This window comes from Sinocyclocheilus rhinocerous, unplaced genomic scaffold, assembly GCF_001515625.1.
Source record: "Sinocyclocheilus rhinocerous isolate Xijiao unplaced genomic scaffold, SAMN03320098_v1.1 scaffold2739, whole genome shotgun sequence".
NCBI lineage: Eukaryota > Metazoa > Chordata > Actinopteri > Cypriniformes > Cyprinidae > Sinocyclocheilus > Sinocyclocheilus rhinocerous.
Genome location: NW_015655391.1, coordinates 33,212 through 40,127, shown reverse-complemented (window position 1 = coordinate 40,127; position 6,916 = coordinate 33,212).

The window sequence follows — 6,916 nt, the reverse complement described above, 5'->3', positions numbered from 1 at the left end:
AAGTTACAATACTTATAAATTTAACATTAACTTTTATGGTATGATGACTGGATGCTTTCAACTTATTTCCTATTGAACCGTCACCAACTGAACATCTAACATGTATTTTGAGGTGCAGCTCGTGATACTGTATTAGATAGAGTGTTTCACTAGTTAGCAGTAAACCGGTTACCTAACCTGAATGTTCAACAGGAACAGACAAACCGATTCAACTGAGTGAGTCATTTACGCTAGAACCGCTCAGGGCTGCGTTTCCCAAAAGCATCGTAAGCCTAAATTGATCGTAGCTCCATTGGTTTCAATGGGTCTACGATGTGGTTAAGCTTACGGTGCTTTTGGGAAACACAGGCCAGATTGATTCAAACTTGATTCACATGCAAAAAAAAAAAAAAAAAAAACACCGAGCAAAAGAGCCATTCATTTTCGAAATTTCGACTTAAACCACGTCGCAAAATGATTCACTGTTTCGAAGCACTCTAATCGGATTGCGTATCGCGAATCATGATTCAGATCTGGACTTCAAAACTTGATAAGCGCTCTGAAGTCCCAATTTGAAATGACGTTCGTGAATCATTATTCAGATCGGTACTTCTGAGAGTGGATCGCAAATCATTTTATTTAGATCAGAATTTATTTATTTTAGATCGGGACTTCGAAGCGCGGATCGCAAATCCTTTGATTTAGATCGAAACTTCGGAGCGGCATCGTGAATCATTATTTAGATCGGAGAGCGTTTCGCAAATGTTTTATTCTGATTTTTTTTTAAAAATTTTATTAAACAGTACAAAACATCAAATCAAGGCAGTATATAAAGTTAAAAAGCACGTTTTAAAAACAAAACAAAGAGAAAAAAAAGAAAGTAGGCTATAGGCTACACAGATACAAAAATAAACCAGTTTTATAGCCTATAGTAAAAGTGTAGGCTAGTTACCATGTTTTTACCATTTGTATAACCGCAGTGTTACTACAAATACCACGGTTTAACTATATTAACCATGTGTTTTTCAAATAAAGACTTTAGATGACATTAAACTGGGGTCAAATGTCCCCAGCAACGTCCAAATCAAACCTACGCCCAGCTGTTATCATTCATATTCTATGAGAATAGGGATGTTCACGCCACAGCTATAAGAATAACGATTCAGAGGAACGATATTGGTAGAATCACTTTTTTTTTCAGTTGATGAACGATAAAAAAAAACATTGACAGCCAATCAGAATCCACCTGACTTTAAAGCATTTTAAGCAGCAGGAGACAAAACTGCAGCGCGCAATAAACAGAAATTTACCGTGCATTAATTATCGTTCTTGGTGTGAACGAGCCTTAACTTGTAGGCCTACAAGCTGTTGTTATACTACCTCTTTAGTGCATTTCACTTACACAATCGTGTTAAAAGACCAGATGACTTCTACCCTAACACCCTTAACCGTCAGACTCGTGATTCATGTTTTATCACGTTATTTTATAATAAGATGCATTTCATTTCACTGAACAAATGTAGGCCTACTTTTCTTTGAGGGCATTGGTACATAGGTCAGATATTTAGCAATTTCCCCTATTAGCAAAAGTAAACAAAAGTAAAGCTCTGAGAAATTAGCTCATGCCTTTTGTTTACCGATGACATTCCACCTGGTCATTCATTGACTTGATTACGGTTATAAAGTTTATGGTATGGGATCCATGTAAACCTGCCTGAGTTCTGGGTGTAATCAGAATTCAGGTTATATCAGCCAGAAATAGTTCTTGGCTGGTTCTTTGTTGAAGCGAAGGTGCTGGAAATAACCATTAAACAACATTTGTAATGCTTGGACTGTATTGATGATGTTATTTGCCAGTTTCTTAACCCTCACGTTGTGTTCTGGTCATTTTGATTTTCTTTTTTCCCAAAAAATGTTAATGTTATCACAGTGGACTAAAACCTATATAGACTTTGCTCAAAAGACGACTTTCCAAATTTTGGAAAAAATTGAAATTTTTTGTCGAAAAAGTCGACTTTCCAAATTTTACAAAAAATAAATTTTTGTATGTTTATTTGGATTATTTCCCGCCTTGTTATACCTGTGTTCCCAGTCAAAAATGACCAGCCTACAATAATTGCTTATAAATTTCTTTATATAAATTATTTTTTTTACCAAATCTTGGATTCAATCTTCTTGTCAACTTGTTTTCTTTCAATTAGCACATGTTTTGTATTTATGTTTGCCTCATTGATCTGAGCTTATTCACCTCAGTTTTTGAATGACAACTGACAAAATGATCCACAAATACTACTCAAAATTGATGTGCATAAGCTGAGATCAATGAGAGGTAGATCAAAGATAGATGTTACAGTAGGTGACCTCACTCTCGTTTTCATCACAGATACTGTAAAAAACAAAAGACAAGATCAGACAATTAAAGGGTGGTTCCTTTTTAAATGTCCTTTTGTACTATTGAAAAATGCAAGAACTGGAAGCTCATGGAAAATATTATTAATGACGTAAAATGTGCTGACATGACTTGAATAAACCGTCCTGTGGTATAAAAATATGAATATGAATCACAAACCACAAATAAAATCATGTTTAAAAATTTGTTTGGATTGAGTTTGCCATCAGAAAAGGAAGTACAGTCCAGTGATTTGTGGTCCTGTGTTTTGCTGTGTTTTCATTGAGCACATCTCTTGTCAGACCGGTCCTAACATGATTAACCTCAACACTCTTCTCTTACAATTTCGAGGGCAAAGATTAGCCTGAATTAACTTCTCTCAATCCACTCTTACCAACTGTGGCTTCCCACCTCCTGATAAAACTACAGCTGTGTTTTTAGTGTTTCATCAACACTGTAGCTTGTTAATGTCATTCAGCTAAAACTGAAGCACAAACACAGTCACAAATATCAGTAAGTTTCAGATCCATCAAATGGGTTTCTAATTAGTCACAGTTAATGGAGAACCAACTAGATACATTAGAAATGTGCCAAGCTTCTTTAAACATCACCCCCTCTTACGACTTAAGAAAAAAGAGTGAAGATGACAGATTTCAGACCACATATTCATGGGGTTCCTGAATCAACTGCCATTGAGACGTATGGGAAAGATCTTGGATTGAAGCCATCAAATCCTTTTAGTCCATGAGCCCAACAGGGACATCTAGAGGAAAAAGAAATGAAAGAACAAAATTAAAGCAGCATGAAGAATATCTCAGTAAATCATTGCTTCAAAATATTAGATTAGACATTTCCAGTGGAGTTCACTGGCTGCATAGTAGGCTGATTTTTTCTGTATTTTTTTTTTTTTTACCTACATTTACCTATTTTTACCTAAACTTAAAAAATATTTTTAAAGTAGGCTGATAGTACTAAAATATTAATCATTTATAGAAATGTAAATAAATTAATAAAAAATTCATATACAGTAAAACTGCAAATATATATAATAAATATTTAATATAATTTCAAAAATATTTAGTCAACAATTATTCATTTGAGACAATAGACAATTCTTTAGATTAACAACTATCATGTGAACATTTTACAAGATGCTGACACAACTTTTATGTATTTAGACACTTAAAGGAACACTCCACTATTTTTGAAAATAGGCTCATTTTCCAACTCCCCTAGAGTTAAACAGTTGCATAGATCATTGAATCTGATTAGACCATTAGCATCTCGCTCAAAAATGACCAAAGAGTTTCTATATTTTTCCAGTTTAAAACTTAAAGTCAAGTTTTAAACAGGAAAAATATATTTGGGGCGTAACATTTCCGTCTCACGCTTGAGGTATTCGGCCAATCACAACGCACTGGATAGCCGTCCAATCTGAGCACACCTCGCTTTTCAGACCGATGAGCTTCGTAAAAATTTACGCGTTTCAGAAAGGCGGGGCATAGAGGAGAAACAATAATGTACAGTATGTGGAAAATAATGTGTTTTTTGAACCTTAAACTGCATAAACATATTTCATTACACCAAATACACAAAATAATGTTCTTTTTAGCAACATCATATGACCCCTTTAAAAATGTTTGATTTTCATTGCATACCGTAGATAACAAAATGTCAGTGTCTTAACTTATACTGATGAAATGGTTAACAATAAACATAAAAAGACTTCTTAATGAATTTTTAACTTTATTTTCCAGTAATAAATAAATAAATGAATAAAAACAAGATCAATTTACTTGATGAAATGATAATATGATATAATGCATTTTTATAACTTGTTTATACATTTTTAGAGAAGAAATCTAAATACACTTGAATTAATTCAGATTTAATGTCTTAGTGCAGTGTTACTTCCCAAGTAAATGCATCTTGTTTCAAAAGATGTTGGATATTTTAACTGGAAAATTTGACAAAAATTGTCACAGATTTTTGCAGTGCACATTTGACGAGCACAAAGTGTTCAAATACTTCACACCCTCATTTTTAACAGTAGATACTGTTTTGCCATTTAAAATCAAATAAAACAGAAATATATTTTACAATAGAATACATATTGGATATTTAAAATTGAAAACATTGGAATAGTGTGAAACAGGTCATGCCCGTTTTTAACAACTAAAAGAAAAACACACCATTTCAGGCCTATGACTTAACTAACCCAAACATTACATCAACATTACATTACAAGTGTTGTTTTGATCAGATCATTTGACCAATTCTATTCCTCATCAGGACATTCTGTTGTTGAGAAGTAAAACTGAACTACAGGCCGCTGAAGGGTGGGATATTCAGGACGGGACGGGCAGCTGCTGAAATCACAGAGGCCCGGCTGGATAAGATCCAGGAGAGACGTCCACCGCCCCTCCCAACACATCTGGAACTGCTCTTGGATGTTTCTACACTTACAGCAAAGGCAGGGTCAGCGGCGATGACAAACATTCCCAGATTCACAATAACAATCTCAACAATAGCCCTGTTACACAGTTTGAGTATTAATACATTAGAATGTGTTAAATAATGTTAGAGAGACATTTTTAACAGCAGGCAATGACCTGTGAAGTCATGTACATTAGTGCATGACATCACCTAACGTCATTTGTGAAGTCGTTTAAAGACATTCTTATGTAACATATGATTCATGAGTGAGGGATGCTGGGTAAATGCTCTCCACCCATGAGAATCACTTTCATTTAAAGATGTCTTCCTCTGACGTGGTTTAGTAAACAAATCACATGTAATTCATGTCGGGGTGATTCTGCTATTAAAGGAACTTTTCTAGTTTGATTTGAAAGAAAACAAAATACTAGAAAAATTGTTTGCTTATGTTATTTTAAAATAATACTAGAAAATCCTAGAAAAATTCAGATTTAAATGACAATTACCTTACGTTTTTCCCTTTTTTCTCCGTTTTTGGACTTTTTAAAAGTAGGCTAAAATATTAATGATTTTAAAGGGGTCATATGATGCGATTAAAATTTTTACTTTCTCCTTGGAGTGTTACAAGCTCTTGGTGCATAAAGAAGATCTGTAAAGTTGCAAAGACTAAAGTCTCAAATCCAAAGAGATATTCTTTATAAAAGTTAAGAGTCAACCACGCCTACCTAAAACGGCTCGTTCTAACACGCCCCCACATGTCTACGTCACGATGTGGGAAGATTTGCATAACACCGCCCAAATGTTCACGCAAAGAAAGAAAGCGTAACTTTTATTCTCACTGTAGTATTGTTGACGCTGCAGCCATGTCCTGAAGACGCTGTGTGCTTCGTTGTGAAAGCGAAACTACTTTGTTTGACCTTCCAAAAGAGGACGATATCCGCTTCGTCATACCTGGAGCTGATCCGTGCTGGTCGCTGAGGAAATACATCAACTGCACGCTGTGGATCGCCGGATCGGCTTTCACCATGGACAAAGCGGAGTCCAGCCCGCCTCAGGATAGTTGGCCAATCAGAGCACACCTCGCTTTTCAGAACAATGAGCTTTGTAAAAATTGACGCGTTTCAGAAAGGCGGGGCATAGAGGAGAAACAATAATGTACAGTATGTGGAAAATAATGTGTTTTTTGAACCTTAAACCGCATAAACACATTTCATTACACCAAATACACAAAATAATGTTCTTTTTAGCAACATCATATGACCCCTTTAAAATTATGGTAAAATAAATTAATAAAAATTTCACCTTATGAAAGTGAATATAACAAGTATACTATAAATATGAAAAATATAATTTAATATTATATTCCAATTTAACCAGAACATTTAAAATATAAATTAAAATACAATAGCTTTTCATAATTTGATTAGAAAAAAGTGTTCAGTTCATTTGATATATGTAAACTTTTTGTATCTTTATTTAAATAAAACCAATGATATCAGTATTGTTACGGGGCTGACAAGACGTGAGACGTGCGGATGCAAGACTAGGCTGGGAAGCTAAAGAGGGCTCTGTAGAGTAGCTATCACTGCTGGCGATAAGCGCATACAATACTCGGCAGAGAATGGTTGTTTGAGTGAGTGTATTTATAGTGAATGTGTGATTGATGACAGCTGTGTGCAATCAGTGCTGTGTGCAATAAGTGCTGTGTGCAATCAGTGCAATGGCTGATGGGATATGTAGTCCGGGATGACATGCAACAGTTTGTGTTGTGCGAGAGTCACTGTAATGGAAGTCCATGGACAGGATTCATGACAAGTATCATATAAATAAATAAACTGCATATATTACTTAATATGTGTATTATTTATGAGTATTTTATCTATATGCATGCACACGTATATGAAAATACTGTTTTTATTATTTTATAATAAAATAATATTAAATATATATAGAGAGATTAAAATCATATAAAATGTAAGTAACATAAAACTTAAAATCGTTAATCAAATGACTATTCTACTTATATTTCTAATTTTTAGATTTGATCTAATTATTTTCAATTATTAATAATTATTTTTGTAATTATATTTCTAAAAAAAACACATCACTATA